Source organism: Hemibagrus wyckioides, linkage group LG20, assembly GCF_019097595.1.
Source record: "Hemibagrus wyckioides isolate EC202008001 linkage group LG20, SWU_Hwy_1.0, whole genome shotgun sequence".
Classification (NCBI taxonomy): domain Eukaryota; kingdom Metazoa; phylum Chordata; class Actinopteri; order Siluriformes; family Bagridae; genus Hemibagrus; species Hemibagrus wyckioides.
Genome location: NC_080729.1, coordinates 13313934 through 13336608, shown reverse-complemented (window position 1 = coordinate 13336608; position 22675 = coordinate 13313934). Strand labels below are relative to the sequence as shown.

Here is a 22675-nt window from a genome sequence, read left to right as displayed (position 1 = left end):
TTGCGCTTTATACTAGAAGGTCATTTCTGGAGATTTCTTAGCAAATTCTGCTTACTTTGAATAAGCAGTCTTGAATTACCAGCTAATTAAGGTTTGTATTCTTCCATATACATAGCCTTGTTGACCTTCATACAAATTATGTTTAACATAGAAACAAGAATGAAAAGTTATTACCTCAGGATTATATGCTTCTATGTAGCAATTCATTTAAATAGATTCAGCATATAAAATAAACTTTATAGACCCCATAAGAAACTGTGTTTACACACATAAAACAAACATCATATGGGCAATGGTGCATTACAGGCTTCACATGGTGCTGATAGATGCGAGTTAGATCTGCTCCCCCAGATCATACAGCCTGATACGAGAACATCAGATCACTTTTTTCTTTTTCATGCTGCATTTTCTCTATAATTTGGTCTAATTTGGTCCCACCCACAAGCCAGCCCTGTCTTATCATATGACAGCTACCAACTGGGGAGGTTGACAGCTTAGCACAGGCTTCCTCCGAGACATGAGAAGTCATCTTTTTGAACTGCTGCTCACAGGGCAGCATAACACACTCAGACGAAAGCTTTATCTGCCTTCTTCATCTTACATGAGCTCACAGATGCCTATGATAGGCTAGTGTTGATATGATTGACAGCAGAGACACAGTATACCTCCTCTCTCCCAAGAGAGCTTTTGCTCTCCATGACTCGATTGCTGTGGCATTACGGGGATTCGACCTCAACAAATCTTGGCACAGAAGAGCCGATAATAGCTGTGCTATGCATCTGGCCTTTTCTCTTTCTAATCCTGAACGCGAACAGCTGATGAGCTGCCAGATGTCCACCAGAGCAGATCATCTCTGTGAAGAAGGTTTGTTTATTCAGGTTTGTTCATCTTATTGGTATTGCAATGATGGATCATCTCACACATCGGTTGCTGCTTATGACATGTGACATCATCAGTTTACCCAAGAGGGTTATTTCAGTGCAGAAGCTCATGTATTATTGGTGCATTTGTTTACATACTATTAAAAAGACTTACCTGTATGGTAAAATAAGACTCTTTGCCTATCTATAATCTTGTGTGTACCTTGTCCATGTTCATTAGACTATCACTGCATATAAAGCGAATATAGTACACACACTCATAAATAAAAAAAATCTAAATACTGTTAAGTAGGAAAACAATGCAAGTACTGTTTTTTTCTATTTATTGTTTAGATAGGAAGGAAAGGAAGAAGGTGTGTATTTGTTTCTTGTTGTTTGGATAGATATTTGGTGTATAGTTGTTCTAGTTATTTTCTTTAAATACAATACAACAAAATTCACAAAGCAAACACAATTCCTTTTTCGTATGATACTGGGTCATCCCTCCCTCCATCCATCCATTTTAGATACCACTTATCAGACACAGGGTCATGAGGAACCTGAAGCCTAAACCACAGGGGATTTGGGGTACAAGACAGAGGATACCCTAGACCTGGGGATACCCATCACACAGACCCATTCACACACTATGTACAATTCAGAAATGCCAACCAGTCTACAGGTCTTTGGACTGGGGGAGGAAACCAGAGTATTAAAAACACAGAGTACAGGGGAAGGAATCGAACCCCCCAACCCTGGAGATGCAAGGGCTACAAAGTTCTTTAATGAAACCTAGTTTCATTTCTTTCATATGGGTTCTGAGTTTTTCTCTGATTTCCTCCCAAAACATGGCAGTAGCTTGAACGGTGACTCTAAACTGCCCTATTTGTGAATACATATGTGTGTGCATGGTGTACTCTGATGGACTAGCATTCCAATTAGTGTGTATTCCTGACTAGGATTGTCTTTATATCTACCAAAATCCTGACCAAGTGGTTCCTTAATATGAATGAATGAGCAAATGAATAAATTAATCGTAGTCTATATACTTATCTATATTACCATTGATTACACTACCAGTCAAAAGTTTGGACACATCTTCTAATTCCATGGTCTTTCCTGATGTTTGTTTCCTTCTACATTGTAAAACAATACTGAAGGCGGCCGAAATACACAATAATCTCGTTTGAACAGTTGATATTGAGATATGTCTGCTACTGATGCTCTGTAAAGCCTTCATAACGGCTCTAATCTGAGGTGCTGTTAATTGGTGATTTCTGAGGCTGGTAACTCTAAATGAACTTCTCCTCTGCAGCAGAGGTAAGTTTTGGTCTTGCTTTACTGGGATGGTCTTCATGTGAGCCAGTTTCATCATGGTGCTTGATGGGTTTTGCAAATGCACTTGACAATACTGTTCTTACAAGAACTATTCCAGAACACCTGACCTTCGTGTCTTAAAATAACAATTGACTGTTTTTTGTTGTCATTACATATGAATTACTTAAGTCCATGTGTGTTATTTCATAGTTTTGAAATCTCCAGTATTGTTCTAGAATGTAGAAAATAAATCCCTAAACAAAAAACATTGAATTAGAAGGTGTGTCCAAACTTTTGACTGGTAGTGTACATTAAAAGTTTCATGAGCAGAATCTCAAAACAACTGCTCTCAGATACATTTCTATAACCATACACTTAATACAATACAGTGTTGTATCACTGCAGCAGTGGCTACAAAACAGAGCCGAAAGTTTGGTTTGGTTTATGCGCAGCACTGACAGTTTTCTCATCAATCACCCGAGAGCAACCAATGCGGTATTGAATATTTAAATACTTCTACTAGTTTTTAATAAAAAATGTTCCTAAACACTAATGGAGAAAAGTAAAAAAAAAAAAAAAATGATGATGAAGCGGTCTTTAGTTACAGTGACTAGAGTAGTGAGGAGGAAAAAACGGTTTAAAACCTGTAAGAGATGCTAAAAAAAATGTGTGGAAGGTGTGTGTGATTTGAAGGTGGCAAAAAGAAAACGTGAAAAAATTGTGAAAGGAGAGTCTGTGTTTGTGTGTGCGTGCGTGTGTGTGTGTGAGAGAGAGAGAGGAAGTATGCAATAGAGTGAAAGCGTAAAGGAAGAAAAATTAAGCTCCCCAAAGATTTGCCGATAATCAAATGTTTTGTTTTTTTACACATCCCTCTCTGTACTTGATAATTGGAGCAGGATCACACATGTCAGAAATTCTTAATCGTAATGCATGTCTCACTTCCCTCTTTCCTCTTGCTTCGAGAGAGCAACGCTTCAAAGTATAAACACTTCGGGGGAACCTGATGAAGCAGCAGCTGAAGGAGGAGGCGCACGTCAAAAGCCCATTCAGCTTCCATTCTCATTAATCAAGTTACGGCTCAGGGACTGACGTCGGAATCAAAAGTGGCAGAGGCGGCCCTCTTTTTTTGAAACCTCTCCCCTGCGGTGTGTGTGTCTGATGCCCCCGAGAGAGAGAGACAGCCTGTGGACAGCTCTGTCCAGCCAAGACCTCGTGCTCCAGTTTTTCCACAGATAAAAAGCAGCTCTGTGGAGGATTATTAATGATCTCTAAAGAAGCAACAATGGCACAGTAGGGTCCTGGGCACTTATGCCATCCCTGTCAGAACATCTAGAAGACCTTTCCAACGGAAAAACAATGCACCCGAGTCCACAGTATGTCCACATCCACATCAGTAATCAGAACTGAAGCAGTTCATATTTATTATCTAAGAAAACAAACTCATGCACACATCAAATCATTCATTTGATTTAATCAAAAAATAAATTTACAAGCAAAAAATGTACACCTAATTCATCACTTAAAAATGTTAAATAATAAAATCAACCAAATTATGTGTAATAAACAGTTTCACAAAAAAAATTAAGCAGAACAATTCCAATAAGTTGTATTATTTTTTTGCTTATTTTCAGAAAGTCAATATTTAATATTTATTATCTCTTTTATTTAGATTCTTATTAAATAGAAAATTCTTAAACACACACACACACACACCAACACTTTCTTCATTACTAGACTTCAACATCTCCAGCTTAACATTATTTTCAGGCAACATTCAAAAGATCAAACTTCTTTAACTGCCCACTAGACATTATTACAGTGAGTTTAAGCTTGAATGTTAACATAAATACTTTACTGAAATATCCTACGCCTCTGTGTAACTTTTTACAACATTTTGCATCATTTAGAAAAACAGGACAACTTTTTTTTCCCCCCTTATTCTACTAGCTGTAGGTGTTAATCTTGTTAAACAGTAGTTTTGCTGTGTTTCCTTCTTCCAGACAAACTTTTTTATTTTATTTTTTATTTTTTTCAAATTTATATTGGTGAAAAATGATGTGGTGTGTTTTTGAATCGATCAAAACAAAACTACCTTAAATGATATTAAACTACATCAATAGTTTCTAAGAAATCGAATGAATTTTCCAGATCATTTAAGTCACCGTTTATTTTTGCATGCTTTTATTAACTCAGATATAGAGTTTTTATGTAGACGCTTATTATATTCCTGGGATTGATTGTTATTAACTTAACCCTCTACTGCACACATTGTGATAGTCTCCTAAAAAAAAAATATCACATTTTAGCTGTTATTTTAGGAAGTGTTCGGAGGGGGTATGTTGCCATATGGCAGCACTGTACAACAATAGAAATACGCCTGTTTAATATTTATTTTTGACACTGCTGAAGCAGAGGTACACATCCCATCTGGAGCTTTGAACTCTGGTAATCTTCTTGCAGCCAGGGCTTGTGCGTGTTCCTTTTGTTAAACAGAATTTTCTAGTTTCAAGCTGGTCTTGTGCTGACTGTCATTCCAAATCAATCCCTCCCTCTGACTGCACTATGACAGAGCTATTTTAACTCGAGCTGTGTATTTAAGTTGCTTAATAATGCGTCTAATAACTTCTAAAGCAGGGGTGTCCGATCTTATACACAAAGGGCCGGTGTGAGTGCAGGTTTTCCTTCTGATCAAGCAGGAGCCACACCAGTTGATCTCGGTGTCCAAAATATGATGAGGTGTGGTTGGAATGAACACCGGCTCTTTCTGGATAACAGCGGACACCCCCCTGGTCTTGTTGCTGGTCCTGTGATTATTAACTTCCTTTGTTTTTTTGCACGATTCTCAACGGCCCTCGTTATCATCTGCAGAAATAGGAAATGAAATCCTCTTCTTATCCTAAATATAAAACATTTCCATTTACTAAAATATTAATACAAGGAATACATTAAAATATTAAAAACCTTAATTATGAAATCATTATAAACTACAAAAAAAAAAAAAAATGGAACAATTCAATTTGTATTTCCGAATATTATTTTTTTAAAGGATTTTCATCTTCAAGCGGATTTTTTCGTTTGCCAAATTGGATAACAAGATCATTTTTTATTATTTATTTATTTATTTATTTTTATTTTTATTTTTTTCAAAATTAAAACCATGCCAAAAGATTCTTCAAACAGCAATTCATTTGTATGTTTGGGTGCGTCACAAATATGCAGATGACGTTCGCAGAGCTGTTAGGAAGGTGGCTGAAAATGATGTTCGGTGAGAGATGTTAGACATAACACATAAGTGGTATAAATAAAGCCTGCCTACTACAAAAACATCAAAAAACAAACAAAAAAAAAAAAACGCATATTCTTAAATGGTTAAAAAAAATCAAGATAAAACAAAATAGATGGAACTATTAATGTTTCCTAGTTAAGTTAATACTGTTCATTTTGTGTACTCTGTTACATCTTGGATCTGTTATTACTATTATTCAAATCATTTGATTCTGAGAAAAAAATAATTTAAGGTGTTTTTTTTGCATAGAAAAGAGAACAAATACTGGATATATAAATGTTGCAAGCTTATCTGTGCATCATAATTCAGCCGTGCCTGTCCATTCCTGTGCCTTTTTCATTTTATTTATTTATTTATATAATTACCCAGTATCGCTTTTGAACAGAACCGTTTTACAGTGAAATATTTTTAATCCTTCTCCAGAATTAAGAGTCTACACCATTTCCCTTCCTCCATACGTATTCTTACTTCACTACGTAAAAAAAGAGCCCAAAAATTCGAACACTAGATGGTACATATTGCATAGTGTAAGTGTGTATTAAGTCATTTAGGATGAAGCTACTATCAATTTTTATTTTTTGCTTTTTGTTTCCTCCTAAAAATGTTTCTGTTTGTTTGTCACCTAATTTTTATATGTTGGATTTTCACAGTTCCCTCTTAAAAACCTGCTACTTTAACAAGTGTGTTTAGACTTTTAATACCTATTATCCCCTCCAGTGTTTCCTTGGAGGATCTTGCTTACGGAGTATTGTATAGTGGACATGAGCAAGGATTGGACCTAAAACCTCTTGTCTCAGACGCTGATACATCCCCCAACAGGAATTACTGCATTTCCCATAAATCTTCACTCAGTGAATTCTGACTGTTTGTCCACTTGGAGAGTGATAAGAGGTTGGAATTCCAAGCAAACACACAATAATTGGCCATTGTCAGTACAACTATGGAAGCTGTCTGATAGTCCATACACATACACAGAGCAAGAGTCTTGTCTAGCCTTGTATTTAGATTTCTGTGAGAAGCAGCTAAAAAGATGCACCGCCTGGCTTGAACTGTGTTGAAGGAATACCAGTTAGCTGTATGCTCCAAGATAAATAGCCGATTTGGTGCTGGGTTTGTTGCTGAAAAATGTTCGCCAACAGGCTTCTACCCAAATATATCACAAAAATCAATCCCATTTTCCACAAGAAATAAAAAAAACCAGTCGATTGGACTAAAGTGAAACCATTTCCCTCTCATCTCGGCACACTGGATTAGAATGAATTCATTAAAATGCACATTAATGCAATAATAGACAAAGTGAATGGATGCCTGTCATCTGCATATATATGCTAATGCTTCAAAGGGTGGAGAAAGATACTGTCCTATTTTTTACTTGTTGGGTAATGTTCATTTTATTCCCTAGGGAATGCTGCTTTTCTAGTGTCTGTCTCATTAGGATGATGTTAAGCTAATACCAGCTATCCAGAACTGGCGTTGACTCTAAATAAGTAAGTAACTTGGATATATATGTAATTATAACTAGTATTATATGTAAGTATTATAAGGACTAGAATACTGTACAGGGAAAGCACACACAGTAACAAGGGGATTGAAACAAGAAGCATGACCAGGAACAGGAAATTTATACACAGTGATATTAACTTAACACAAGACACCAACGACATATGGCCAAAACTATGTGAACACCTGATCAATCAAAACCCTATGTGCCTCTTATTCTTCATCTTATTATGGGGCAGGGGTGGCTCAAGCGGTTAAGGCTCTGGGTTGTTGATCAGGGTTCAAGCCCCAGCACCACCAAGCTCCATTGTTGGGCAATTGAGCTAGGCCCTTAACCGTCTCTGCTCCAGGGGTGCTGTATCATAGCTGCCCCTGCACTCTGACCCCAACTTCCTCAGCTGGGATATGTGAAGAAAAGAATCCCAGTGTTCTGTATGTAAGGTATGTGTGGCGATAATAAAGGCTTCTTGCCCTCAGTTATTTATTCCAGATTTACTAATAAGCCCCACTCTTCTTGGAAGGCTTTCCATTAGATTTTGGAGCTCTCATGGATGAATGGGCAAATCCCCACTGCCATGAGAGAATTACTGATCCCAAAGGTGTTTAGTGGGGCTGAGGTCAGGGATCTGTGCAAGTTCTTCCACCATGCCATCATGTCTTCACTGTCATGCTCGAACAAGTTTGGTGCAACAGTTGTGGAAACAGTTCGATAAAAACCCACATATGAGTATGATGTCCAGGCAAAAACATGTGAAAACTATTGACATTTGAGACACTAGTTGATATTAAGTCATTTCTAAGGAAGTAATTTTATTATTTAAGTGTATAAAGTGCATTAAGCGTGCATTGTACATTAGAGTACTGTATATTTTTGCTAGCTTGGTCATTTCAGGCAACTTTGATACCAAAAAACGTATCAAAAACAGGACAAATGATCATTTAACAAATTTAGGAAGTTATATATTTCTGTCTTTGTTGCTAAACCTAGAGTAAAACTAACCATACTTAATTTACTAAACATTTGTAGTTTCATCAGAAGTCTGAGACTAAATCTAGATTTAATTGAAATCAAATTAGATTGAAATTAACTTCAGGATTGTGCCGCTGAGGAGATCTAGCCTTGATCAATTTGGCCGAGAACTAGCGGTGAAATTGTATGAAAATGAGGCAAAAACCATAAAAAATCAGCCAAAGCCAGCTTATTAACTGATGATCCATGTGCCAGCAACCATTTCTTCATCTCCACTGTGTATTGTGCATGTGGCGTTCTCCTGAAAGAATCATGAGCGTAGATGTAAAACGGTGCGACAGCTTTCTATCCTGAGCAGCAAAGAAATCTCTTTTCAACACATCACTTTGTATCTACAAAACGATTACAGATTGTTACAGAGGTTTTAGGGAAACACCTCGATGGCTGTTGTGTAATAGCTTAATGGTTTTAGGAATCTCATTTTTCAGTTTAGGTTTTTTTTTTCTACGACTGTCTGGAGGTATTTTCTTTTTATCTATTAATGTAAAACCAACTGTCACCTCTCCTGTTTTTCATAAATATAGCGACGTTAGCCGTGTCGAGAACGGGGATATCTCGTCTCCCGGTGATGATATCACTTGGTTCCATTCCACAGCACATAATCATTCTGCCCAGTCGCCGGCAGCCACACGCCGTGTGTTTGCAAATCGATAAGAGGAAGGTGAACGTGAAGCAAGCAGAGATGTTCTGTTTCCAGCGTAATGTAATAGGGTCACAGTGCCCTCTCCACAGCCACCGTATTTTCGGTACGCTTTTAACACTTAACAAGCAGAAAAAAGAAAAAAAAACAGGTTCACAGAAAAAATAATTACAGTGCATAAGCATTAGTAATAAATAAAAAAATAAATACATGTAGAGGAGAACACGCAATGTTGTAGTGGTCATACACTGACCGGTAATTGCAGCCACAACAAACAGCAGTCAGCATAATGAACCAAGATGTAGTTCATTTAATCAATTAAGTACTGATTATCCGTGTATCTGGATCTGATCGAATTAGTCAGATGATTATATTTCCCAGCTCAATATAACCAGGTGTAATAACATTATTATTATTATTATTATTATTATTAGCTATATTAAATAAAAAACAATCTGTGGTTTAGTATCAGGTTTAGTTCATTGCTATAAATAAGACGATAATGTGATTTTATTTTGGTTTTTCATCCTGGCATTTCATATTACCTTCATAGCACCAAGCAGTAAACTAGAGGATTAGGTATGACATGCAACATCACACACAAAGTTTAACTAATCCCCCACAATCCTACAGTTATCATGTTTGCTTCTGCCTGCCGGAGATATTTTTCTGATAAATTTACTTGGTTCATAAAATATAAAGAGATCAGTCGTTTAAACCTCCATGACTCCTACCAGGATAAAGCAGTGATTAAGGATGAATGAATGAAAGAATGAATGAATGCAGAGCCGTGTGAACAACCTGTACATTCCCATGCCACTCTTTCGTATCTGACTGACGGCATATTTTGCCCTAGGAACATCTAGAGGGAATAAAATAGAAATGCTTCTGATCCGATATCCGGGATCGATATTGATTAAAAAATGGTGGATCTGATATCAAGGAAATCTTAAGAAACACATCCTGTAACAAATAGAAAGTAATGTGGAAAAGATATTTTTTCCCAAAACTATTTATTTATTTATTTATTTATTCATTAATTTATTTATTTTATTTATTGTTAGTACTGATTTTGATCCTATTTATACTTTATTAAAGTAGTTATTGTGATTGAAGTGTAAGATTTTTGAGTGAAAGCTTAAACTCTAAAAAAAATCATATTAAAATTTACTAGTTTTTAAAGGAAAACATATCGAACAGCTGACACGCAAGGTATTGACATGGATATCAGAAAAATAAGTGGTATTATAGCCATATCTTAAATAAAACTCAAACGTTTCTAGACAAACACATTGGGCCAGAGAGGATAAACAAAATGTTGTACAAAGTATTTTTTTTAATAAAAAAAGCTTTTGTTTAGCGCTCATTTCTGGCCTCGGAAACCCAGTGATTGGTTAAACTGCCACAGAGGATCTGCAACAGAAGCCAAGGTGTTTAGAAAAGATGTTAAGAGTCTCTGAACTTCAGCCAGGTTTTTTACACCAATCTGTTCTGCTAGAATTTTTTTTTTTTTTTATGTTTAGTTCGGTCCAGCGAAGTAATTTTCTGGCCTGCAGTCTGGAGGTTGATGATCGCTGATATGAAGAAAGGATAACAAAAGAAAGAGACTGAGGAAGGATAGTTGACCGAGTGACAGAGGAGCCCAGGAGGGGGGTAAATTTCTAATGTTGTCACAGTGAGGAATGGCCTGATCTGTGGCGCACAGCATCGGCGAGGGCAACGTCTGCTGAGATGGAATTAGCTTCTTTCTATCCACACATACACCCACACATGCAGACAGGTTGTCCCAGGGTGGCCAACTTCCCTGTGGTGAAGCGTCTGATTTGCTAGTTACCATCTTAAATGTCAGCGTGCATCCCTGAAGCTTGTTTGTGACTTCTTACATATTATTGCATGGTTGTCTTGTGTTAAATCAGTGTGGCTTTCAGGATTGGTTCTCAGCCACAGGAGTTAGAGTTGCAGATATAGTTGGAATACTTTCAGCCCAAAGTATAAAGCTACTGAACATTCCTTTAAGGCGATGATAAGCCTCTGTACCTCTGATCTCTGAACATGATACACACTCTAAAAGGATTTCTTATGGTTTTTCTGGATACTTCCAGCTTTCAACTATCTAGAAGAGAAAAGTTTTCAGGAATCTCTCAAAAGAACAAATTTAGCACAACTTAAGGCACTGATTTTTTTTAAATATATATATATATATATATATATATATATATATATATATATATATATATATATATATATAAATGATGGAATATTATCATGATATTTAACACTCAGGGAAAAAAAAAAACTGGAACATGATTTGATTACAATTCATTAAAGGAAATCTTTGAAATCAAGTCTACCAGAGAATTGAACGGAGAATTCACACCATCATCACGTCCATGTCCTGGCAGAACTGTTATCTACAAGTCACAGGACTTCAGCTGGGGTGAAGAAATATGACTTTTTACTCAATTTTCTCAGGAAGCCTCTGCTTCTGAAAATGAGCAGGGAGAAACCGGCAGCTTCCAGCTCCCACATATAAATGGATGGGGATCTGAAGGATGTGAGACATGACCAAACCACAGCCTACGGGTCTCCTTTTAAAAGTAGTGCTCCGGCGAACATATGGATTTCGAAAACACCGCACAAGGATCTCGCCATTCTGTCATTTGTCTAATCTACACTTACAATCTTCTTTAGCCTTGAGCTGTGAGACTGAATAGTAAACAGTGGATTGTCGAGAGGTTTTATTTACAGGTGAGACTGCACTGCAGTAGATCTTGTGAGAGTAGGTGAAAGCTGTGTGGCACTGATAACTCGGGGTTGTGTAAAGCACATGCTGTACGGATCGTTTGATAAAAACAGGAATGAAAATCTTAATTCTTTTTGGCAATGTCATAAATAAACTCTTATCTCAGAAATGGTAATTCTGTCTAAGAAGCAAAAAAATAAAAAATAAAAAATCTGAAAGCTTGGATTTTTTTTAAAGCACTATTCAGATGTTTATATATACGTGCTTGCTTTATATTAAATGTCCTTAAGTGATGTGCAGTAAAAGTATCTAAGAATAAAACTTCATTACACCTCTTCTTTTCTTACTGTCTTTATCTCATTACTAAGAAATAATGAGTTTGTAATTGTATTACACAGAATCTGCATAGTGTGTAATTAAGAAGGTACAAAGCGTATGTGTGGCTACATTTAGATTTCGCTGCTTAAATTTGGATTTTTATTACCAACAAGGAGAATCAAGTTCTGTGATTTGAGTGTATAATGTGAAGCTGCTTATCAGTCCTTGCAGTACACTACACTGAATATGTGGTCAGATCGAACTATTTTTCTCCAGAGGCTAAAAAAATGGAATTTGTGTCTGTTATGTGGTGACCTTGTTCGGGATTTCTTCATCATGTCACACTACTCACTGATAGTTCATGCCTCATATGAAAGTACATTACACAACATTTACAGCATTTGGTAGACGCCCTTAGCCAGAGCAACTTACAATATATACAACTGAGAGTTACCTTGCTCAGGGGCCCAGCAGTGGCAGCGTGGTGGACCTGGGATTTGAACTCATAACCTTCCAGTAAGTAATCTAACACCTTAACCACTAAGCTACCACAACTCACAGTGGTTGACAGTCAGAGCTTTTAGAATTTAACAGTTTTTCATAAGTAGCTGTAGTTTTTTATAAGCACCTGTGTTATTTCCTAACCTACTAGGGGCAATATAGTCATAGAAAGGTTCCAAAAATGTTTTTCCACCCAAACCTTCAATGCAAATAATAATATCAAACCCATTTCTGCTCTCTGAGATGCCCAAAGTGTTTGTTCATAAGCATTTAACATCTGAAAGTGTTTTCTTCAACCACTAAAATTCTCCGTAAGGTTATCTAACAAACAAAAGGGAAAAACACACGTCTCAGACGGAAAGCCATTCATTTTCGATCAGACTTGCAGTGAAAATTTTTATAAATAATATGAATAAAATAATTCATTTGTTTCCTGAATTACCAGGAAAAAGAAACATGAAGTATACTTTACATAAAATATCCCAATTCTTAACAAAATGTGACTTTATTGCTTATACGAACCTCCATTTAAACAAGTATCTAATGACTAGATGTGAATGACTGAGTGAGAGTGAGTTTGATGTAGTATTAACGTAAATCAGTTACATTGTGAAATCTCACGAGGATGTTAATGCTGATGGGAATTATAATTATAGTATTAAATTCAGGTAGTTAAAGCATGCCTGATAGAACAGTGCAGTCGTAAAAGTGTCAGTGGCACCACACCAGTGTTGTGGGGTTGATTGTGAGCTCGGTGGTTGATTTTAATCAAGGCTTTAAAAATAAACACGCAAATCATGTTGGATGTATAAAAGCTAATTGTGTTTAAGTTACTCGGTGCACATGGAACTGATGTATGCATTTTAATCACGTAAATTCACTGAGCCTTTTTTTTTTTTTTTTTTACTGTAGATGGGAATCAGAGAACCAGACATTAATGTACTGCAGTTGATTATAATACTGCCTACACAGCATTTAGAGTAATATCATGTTATATATATATATATATATATATATATATATATATATATATATATATATATATATATATATATATGTGTGTGTACAGCTCAGCTGGACAATCAGGCATGCTGGGAAACCGTCACGAGCATACCCTTATGTTCTCTAAAAGGGTTGAATTTCCGTAGACGACAGCTTGCTGATCCCGTTACTGATACCGATACTGAAACTGATACAAGCTACTGACACCAAAAACATTGATTGATAAAGATCACCATCAGAAACTATAAATAACTAACTACATTGATTGGATAGTGTTTGGGGCTACATCGGCTATCACAGGCACCGCATAAATAGTTTAAGAAGCGATACTAATGGATATATGTAAAGTTTATGTTAAAAGAAATCTTTAACCGTTAACATTTTCCCTTCTGGGTGTCAGATAAATGGTGTAAAGAAATCTTTAGTATATAGACAAATCGAGACTGCAATTGCAGGTGCAAACTTTTATTGTGTTACTGTGAGTATATACAGGCTATGAGCAAGAGAATGGAGGGCACAGCAACAACAAACAAGCTTCACAATGGCTGCGTCTCAATCAGTAGTTCAGTAGTCAGGGCACTGATAAGGGAGACCATTTTTTAATCGCAAAATCCTGCCAGTGCACTGGAACATTCACTCCATGAAAAGTGTCCCAAAATGTATCACAAAACGCAGGGCGAATGCTCAGTGCTCACTACGTTCCCTGACTGGAAATGACATCATATTTTTTAAGCCTTTCAGCTTGAAAAAAATGTCAGACGAACTCTCAGCTGACTTCGTCGACAAGTGTATATTGTAGCATGTTATTGCTGTCCTAGCATGCGTTAGTGATTTAGAACTTTAGTTGGGCTTCTATATACAGTTTAACAACTTTTAGGAGTTTAATGATTAAAAAAAAACACACACACTAGAGAGCCTAAGATACTGCTTGAAGTACCATGACATAAACACATGTGATTAAGATTGAAGTGAAATTGACATGACTTTTAAAACTTAAATATTTTATATCTTTGGGTTTTTGTGAGGAAATTAGAATGTCACGGAAACTGAGGCCTCAGCGTCCCAACTGAGTCTTAACCAGTGCCTCAGCTTGTGTACACGATATGCTAATTCACGACCTAGGGAGCTAGAGAGAGCTGATTGAGGCACAGCCAATAAGACACAGGAAATTACATATTGCAGGAAACATGACACAGGTGAGGGTTATTAAGACATGGGACATTCTAGGGATGACGGGACTTGTTGTTTTTCACCCCTTTGGCACTATCATGTCACTGAGAGGTCTAATGACTATATCAATTTCAAAAAGAAGTGCCCAAGTAAATGTTACTCAACTGGCATACTGGTCCATTAGCATTTAAAACTACTATGAAGCACCACTTACTTATTTGCAAAGTACTTATGTCAGCCAAAGGAATGATTTTAATACACTCAAACTAAAGTGCTAAAATTTGCATTTATAACACTGTAATGATTGCATCACAATCCTAACAGTTTCAGGGTCCCTGGATGTGATGCTTAGATTAAGTTATTATCTCACTCCTACAGTCTAGAGTTTCTCTTCATGTTCTTCACAGTGGTCATGCGGGTGTCCACAGAGTTCCCCCGGTTTCCTCGCACCTCCCATGACATGCCATTGGATAGACTGGCTATGCTAAATTTCATCTAATTGACTCTGGATCCACTGACCTGGATAAAGAAGTTGGTGAAGATAAACGAATGACCAGTGTGATGAAGGACTATGTACTGCATATTAACAACACTTTTCAAAATGTCATTAATTTGCTTTTTATGAAAAAACAGACGTGTAAACTAGCTTGATGAGACTGAGATCTAATGATGTTTGGGTTTTTCCTGTTCTACAGGTAAGGTGATTATGGCTCTAGAGGTAGTCGGTAATTTACTGATTTTATAACATTTAAATTTACGGCATTTGGTAGACGCCTTTATCCAGAAACTAATAGCCAGTAGTCAGTACTTTTTGTGTATACCAATATGGAGATACCGGGTTTTCTTCATAACAGTGTTTTCCTGCGTCTCTCATTATTCACTATTCATCTTTGCAACATTTGGTTTGTCCGAACATTAACCTCTAAATATGTGCACAATGCAAGCTAAAGTCTTTCACAAGAAGGAAATAACTTGTTATAAAGTCAAACAACCATAAGCAATATTTAAGTCAGTAATTACTAATGAAAGAAGCAGTTATAAAGACTAACAACTGTAACCAGTAACACTATCTGTGATGATGCCAAGAAAAACCTGCGACTTTAGGAGGAAGTAAAACTATAACAAGTGACATAACAAGTTATGATGATAAACAACCACAAACAGTGACACTATTATCAGTGGCGTAACCAATAATAAAGAGTAACAGCTATGAACAGTGACACTACCAGTGACTATAGCAACTATAACCAGTGACATAACCATTAATAACACATAAAAACTATAACCAGTAACACTATCAGTGACCACAGGCACTATAGTGTCACATAGCCAGACTGACAGCAGAAGGACTGGAGTCCATAGCAGCTTTTATTGGCCAAGAACCACCCAAGATGGCATCTGACTGAGATGTAAAGCAACCAATCACAGTTTGTTTTGTTCTTGATTGGGTGTATGAAAGTATAAATTCATTGTTGCTACAAAAACAGAGCATTCAACCATCGATCGTTCATAAAGTCCTGCAAATTAATGAGTCTATAACATGAACTTCACATCATTTGGAAAATCCCGTGATTAAGGTGACACTCACATGCGCTCATTGTTGCAGCTGTGCAACTCACACGGCTCCTGGAAATCCTGTAGAATCCATCCAATCAGATGACGACTTGGAAACTCCCGAAGTGTTTCCAATTTTGTGTGGCATATGCATCAGACATTCAGCCAGTGGTTTGCGGGCATGACGTCTAAGGCTAAGACTACAGCAATAACCTCTTATAACCAGTTATAAAGCGTAACATATGCAGTAGCACTAACTGTAAGTACAACAATGAAAACCAGTGACATAACCAGTAAAGAGTGGCAACTATAACCGGTACCATAACTAAGTTTATAACTAAGTATATCCTGGGATGACACACACAGCCACACACACACTCATAACACATAATATGACAATAAAACACAGATACACACTAACACATGGTCAGCTGCATGGTCAGCAAACACTCCCATGAGGATTTCCCATGAAATTCTCACACAGTTCTCACACCGTGGACAAAGGCACGGGGCAATCCCTCATTCGGCAGCCCGTGAAAACAACAAGAAGCACCGTCACGCACAACAAACGGCAGACAACAGCCGAGACGTCACACATGGTCACCGGAGCCTGGGGAGGAGGTAGAGGGTGGAGAATGACTGCTGAAGGAGAAGTGTGTATGTGTATGTGTGTGTATTATCCCAGTGAGACACCTGCTATTTTTGTGCAGTAGAGGCAGCACCTGCATGAGCGGCCTGTTGTGCTGATGCCCGCGTGCAGAGCGGCGATAACAGGGAGGCCATTCATGAGCAGCGCCTCTGAGCCAGCCCTTCTCTTTCTCCCTCTCTCACTAACACACACTCACACACACTACACTCCATCTCTCACACACATGCCAAACAGTGTATTCTCAACCTCACACATATACACACAGCACTTCCTCAGCCTCAAACACACACTGCTCACACACTTTCGCTTTCCCCGGGTTGAGACACACACAGTGTCCCTCAGTCCCAGACACACAGAAATACCATCACCACATTAACTTTCCTTATTCCCCCGTCTCTTCTAACACACATACACACAGTTGGGTTTGATGCAGACTGAAACATTCAGCTCAATCACTGAACCTGACTAAAAACGTTTTAGACATGACTTTATTAAAAAGTCTTGTATAAATAACTACATAACTTGTATTTGATGGTTCATTCTGATTATGTAGATTGGTATTTAGCTCAAATTTGATGTTCCTGCACCAAATTAAAATCTGATGATTAAAACTGAGTTTGCCTTTCCAGTACTTCCAGCAAAAAAATAAACAATGATCCTATCATTTTAAAATAGAAGATCTGTGACCTGAAGACATTTTGCTTTAAAGTGTGTGTGCTAGTTCAGCTAGCTAACTAAACTAAAGCTAGTAATGAACAAAACTATACTTTTTATTGTGTATTTTGACAGATTTGGCTACCATTATATAAATTAAATTACTAAGATCAAGACACTGAAATCTTACTCATGTCTACCTGTGATAAATAGACAGCAGCTACTAACTAAATGCTAATTGCTAGCTATTTGACATGGCTGAAGGACATTGTTTACAGTTAGATGTTTTCATCTAATTCATAGCTTCTGGTATTCAAGTAAATATGATGTTGCTTGGTCATTGTAGTACTTTCTTTAGCAAACTTATTAAAAATCACTAATTTACATAGATTGTTTTCATGGTTTCAAATGAAAAGATCAGGTGTATGCTAACTGCTAGGTTCCTGGACCTGTTTGTTTTAATAGAGCTACTCAAAATGATTTCAAGCAAGAGATGCCTTTAATTGTTAAATAAATCCCACAGACTCCTCAATCCAGATTTATTAAATACATAATCCATCTATTCATAGATTACACAGATGATTTAAATGTGTACATTTTTATTTTGTCATTTTCTGTGCTATTTATGAAAGGCATAGTGATTTCTACTCCTTACAGGAGACATTATTTATAGGCTGTTTGGTTTTATTGATAGATTTGGACAAAATCTGTCAGGTTCATGTTACCAGTCCACTTTTAATAATGCCGGGCTGTTTCCATTACTGTAACAAAATATTTCCATATTTGCCTGTAAGTAAACTAATAAAATTCTTGACCACTGGTTAAGCTTCAGGTTTTTTAAAAAAAAAATTTATTACTGAAACATTTTAGTAGTCACCAGATAATGTGTTTTCAATAATAAATAATTTATAATAGCTGGTAATTGAAGGAGTTAAAGTTAGAGCATATTCACTTAGCAATAAACCAATTACACAACAGGCCAAATACACATGCAAGGATGTGGTCTGCATTTAAAATCAGGCAGTCGCGATGTTGAAAGATCAGATACACGTCTCATCCAATGAAAACGTATCTAAAGTTATTAACAGTTCCGTTCCGAAGCGTGAATTTTTTAAACTAACCTTTAAGCATTCAGCGTTTCAGCTTTTCTTTCTGATCTATTATTAAACACGGTTTTCACCTGCTCTACCTGACAGCACTCCAAACTCCTTTCAGTCAGTGAATAACAGGAATCAGGCCTTCACCTCTCTCTGGGAGAGAGTGCAAAGCCAATTAAAAAATGGTGCAATTACCATTCACAATGGTGTCAGTAGTTGATATCAGTCTGTATCTGTATGCAATGAACGCTATACGCCTTGGTTAATTGGCAATGCAGCCATGAATATGTCGTGTTACAAGGCATTACGTGACGGGTTTTAAAAATCAGAATGCTGCTTATAGGCTGTAAGGTGACAGGGTTACACTTAGCTTCAGCTCCAGACTAACAAGTCTGATGGACAGCATCAATAAGTCAGCATGCGTGTTTTTTTTCTCTCCCTTGTTTTACACTAGATCAGTGGCTTTCTACTGAGGAAAAGGATTTCTATCTATACTTATTTCTCTCATTCAGTCCTCAGCTGTTTAATGAAACACTGTGGACTCTTTATTAACTTTGCTGACTTACAGCTTTATGCCCATGAAACCTACAAGCCGGAGAAGGAGCGACAGAGTGCCACAGAGAGAGAGAGAGAGAGAGAGAGAGAGAGGGAACAAAGAGACTGAGTGCTGATGAAAAGAGAACTGAAGACAGGGCGTCAGCGTAAAACGCAACATTACAGGCCTGTTCGAGTTGACACAACACCTTAGGTAAGGGTGAAGCAGCTAAACTCTCAAATGCAAAAGACTTCAACATAAACGGAGTAGTCACTGCTGCAGAATAGGGTGTAAATCTGAAGATTTGATGACATGTATACTTATTAGGCAGTGGAAGACTGATTAATGTATTTAGGCACTGTGCTGCATTTTGGAGCAATCTTTGTCTAATTCCTAGTTCCTGGCCAAAAGGGTGATCTGGTAGATTGAAAGAGATGATGAATCTTCCTCTTATCAGTGGTTCAGAATGCCAGGGAAAAAAAGGATTAAAAATGAAATCTGCTAAGAGACCCTTGATCTAATGCCCAGATCATCACAGGGGCCCGTGTGTAGCCTATGATTTCACCTATCTATGTTAACACCCCACTGCCTGAGGAACTGAGGCTTACATCCAACAGGACCTCAAAACTGTGATATATATATATTGAGAAATAAACTGAGAAACATTGTGCACTTGCTCCATACCACTGCAGGACAGAGAGAACTGTGGATCTTAAACATTAGTCATGCGTACAATCGGACAAAAAATGCGCTACATCATTACACGTCCATGTTGCGGATTTACATAAACAAGCATCCACTTTTTTTTTGAGCACCGTGTGCACAAATCGGCTCCCGTTTGCTCACCTGCTAACTTCTATGTCGCCGATTAGATCTGCTGCTACAGGATGCGGCGGGGATAAAACCCCGGAGCTCTAGCGCGCGCGAACAACGCTGTGCGACTCCGGGCTGAAAGGATTGAACGCAAGTAGTCCGATTTCCTCCCTTTTGACACCTGCGTCGTCTTCAGATCACACAGCCCGATGCGGCGGCATCCTTCTCTTTCTTGTCCTGCACACCACACCACAGAAGCCGTTCTTTTTCCCCGCCTTTTGCACAGTGCGCGAGCTGATCTTGTGGCCCCCGCGCTGCACGTGCTGTACGAACAGATCGGAAGAGAGACAGAACGGTAGGTGTGGCGGGGAACCGGAGCAGTCAGAAACACGGTGTTGTGAAGCCGCGGCGCAATTGCGCAAAATCGGTTAAAACGCACGCCGCTGTCATTGTGCACGAAAACAAAACCAAAAAAAAAAGAGAGACACACACCTTGTTTTCTTGCTTTCTGTCTTTAGAGAGCTTCTGTGTAGCCTCACGAGCCGGTTATGAACAGCGGGCGTCACAGAAAGCGGATCGATGCGGCGTGTGCTTTGGCTCCTCTCCAGATCAGCGCGTCAGTCCGCTCGCTGCCTTAAGCGCATTTCCGAATGCGTGCGTATTTTAGCTATAAAACACACCACCGTGCAGGCAGTGCATCAGGAAGAGTCCGTATCAGCCATGTACACCTACACACACAAACACACACACACACACACACATACGGGAACGCGATGGTTTGTTGCTTTGGGATTGCTAGAATGATAAGAATGAAGCTTTCTTTCTTTCTGTCTTTCTTTCACACACACATACACGCACACACTGGCGAGCGCGCGCACACACTCAAATCTAGAAGCTAGTTCTATGCAAAATAACTGGGCAGCTCTAGCCTCTTGTGCTCATTTACATTCTCAGACTCATTATCCAGTAACTACCATGAAAACAATGCAGAAACGATTAAGCCAGTGATATATTTGAATGCGGAACATGATCCTAAAAGTTCAGGAGATTCAGATGTCTCTGTCCATGCCGACTATCATTTATACAACACAATTTATCACAGTAGAGAACTAAGTGCCATGAGCATTAACTCTGGAGCCTACACAAATATTACAGGTGTGTACACAACAGTTTATCACAACGCATGAGCTACATGAGGGTACAATTCCTTTGAGATTCAATTTTGTTCAAATTCATATACATGGAGGCAATACAAAGTATGAACACCAACCCCACCACGATAGAAAACCTTATCCGTATAAGGCATTGACAGCGGTTCCTGAATTCAAGGCCAATCCCAGGTTTATATCAATGCACTCATTCCTATATGGTATTGTTTCTATAGTAACAACTGATTCACAGGAAGTCGTATGTTCCAAGGAATGAGTTCATAAGGTGATCATTTATGTGAAGATGTTTCCATTGATCAGGCATAACATTAAAAGCACCTGCCTAGTATTGTGTGTGTGTCTCTTGTGCCACCGAAACAGCTCTGACTCTTTGAGGCATGGACTCCTAAAGACCGCTAAAGGTGTGCTGTGGGCCAGGACCTCCATGGATCTGACTTACCTGTCTAGCAGAACAGAAATGCTTGCTGATCGAGATCTGGTGCAGATTGAGATCTGGGGAATTCGGAGGCAGTTCAACACTTTCACTTTCTTCTTGCAGTGTGGCAGGGTACATTATCCTGCTCAAAAAGAAGCCACTGTTATTACCATTGACATGAAAGGGTGTACTATTCTTTAACAGTGTTTAGGTAGGTGGTATGTGTTAAAGTAACATCCACATGAATGCCAGGACCCAAGGTTTCCCAGCAGAACATTGCCCAGAGCATCACACTGCCTCTGCCGGCTTGCTTTCTTCCAATAGCACATCCTTATGCCATCTCTTCCCCAGGTGATACACACACACGGATGTCCAGGTGATGTAAAAAGAAAACATGATTCATCAGACCAAGCCACCTTATTGCACTGCTCCATGGAACAGTTCTGACGCTCACTTTCCAATTGTAGGTGCTTTTGGCAGTGGATGGGAATTAGCATGGGCATACACTGGCTGATTAGCAGCTATGCAGCCTCTGTGATGGATGCACTGTGTGTTTTGACACCTTTCTATCATAGCAAGCAATCCTTTTTTTCAGAAAATTATGTTACAGTAGCTCTTTCGTGGGTTTGGACCAGACGGCCTAGCCTCGCATCACTGAGCCCTGGGTGGCCTTGACCCTTTCACTGGTTCACTGGTTGTCCTTTCTTTTGGTAGGTACTAACTAGTACATACTGGGAACACACCACAAGACCTGTAGAAAATAAATTCATACTGAGGGAAAAAAAACATAACAAAGGTACTCTGCCATAAGCCTAGTCACAGATATCCACTCTGAATATAGGTCAGTTTATAATTTGAATAAACCTTCAGATAAATCATGAAAGAAATATGGTTTTCAACTTCTTCATATTCTGATATTACGAATGACCCTGTCTGCAGGTCCTGCTGTAATATGTTGTCTATTAAAACCCCACAGCAGCAGCAGCTGTTCTCCTCTAACCATGTAGGTGTTGTGTTGTTGAAAAATCACTGCCTTGGTGATATATGATAAGCAAGTACACAGGCCATTATTTACACTGCTCAAATAGTTTTAAGTGGAATTTTTTGTTGTTATTGTTTTCAATGAAACAGCACCTCATATGATTTATGATCAGGCTTTTTCTGATTAACCTCGCTGTCTCTCTTTCCCTCCCTTCCTCTCTCCCTCTGTCTGTCACACACACACAGCATGCTGAATTCAGAGTTAATTCAACACAGATCTTACAGATGGATTGCCTTGTGATTCGGTTTCAAGCTGCGTAGCGTGAAATTTTCAGTCAAAACTGATACACAATCTTGTAAAATGTAGCCTGCATATGGTCCAAGTCAAACTCACCCCACCCCGAGGGACACTTGAAGCAAATGAATCGGCACAGCCGTGAG

At 38.2% G+C, this 22675-nt stretch overlaps 1 protein-coding gene across 1 annotated transcript in view; it reads right to left on the bottom strand.

Moving 5' to 3' along the window:
- sema6ba (sema domain, transmembrane domain (TM), and cytoplasmic domain, (semaphorin) 6Ba) overlaps window positions 1–20520 on the bottom strand; it is a 140249-nt gene extending 119729 nt beyond the window's left edge. The window contains exons 1-2 of the mRNA XM_058372802.1: window positions 20162–20520; window positions 19703–19992 (exon numbers count right to left, since the gene is read on the bottom strand). The gene's annotated coding sequence lies outside the window, so the exon portion shown is untranslated. The remainder of the gene's footprint in view (window positions 1–19702; window positions 19993–20161) is intronic.
- Between the last annotated feature and the right edge of the window lie 2155 nt (window positions 20521–22675).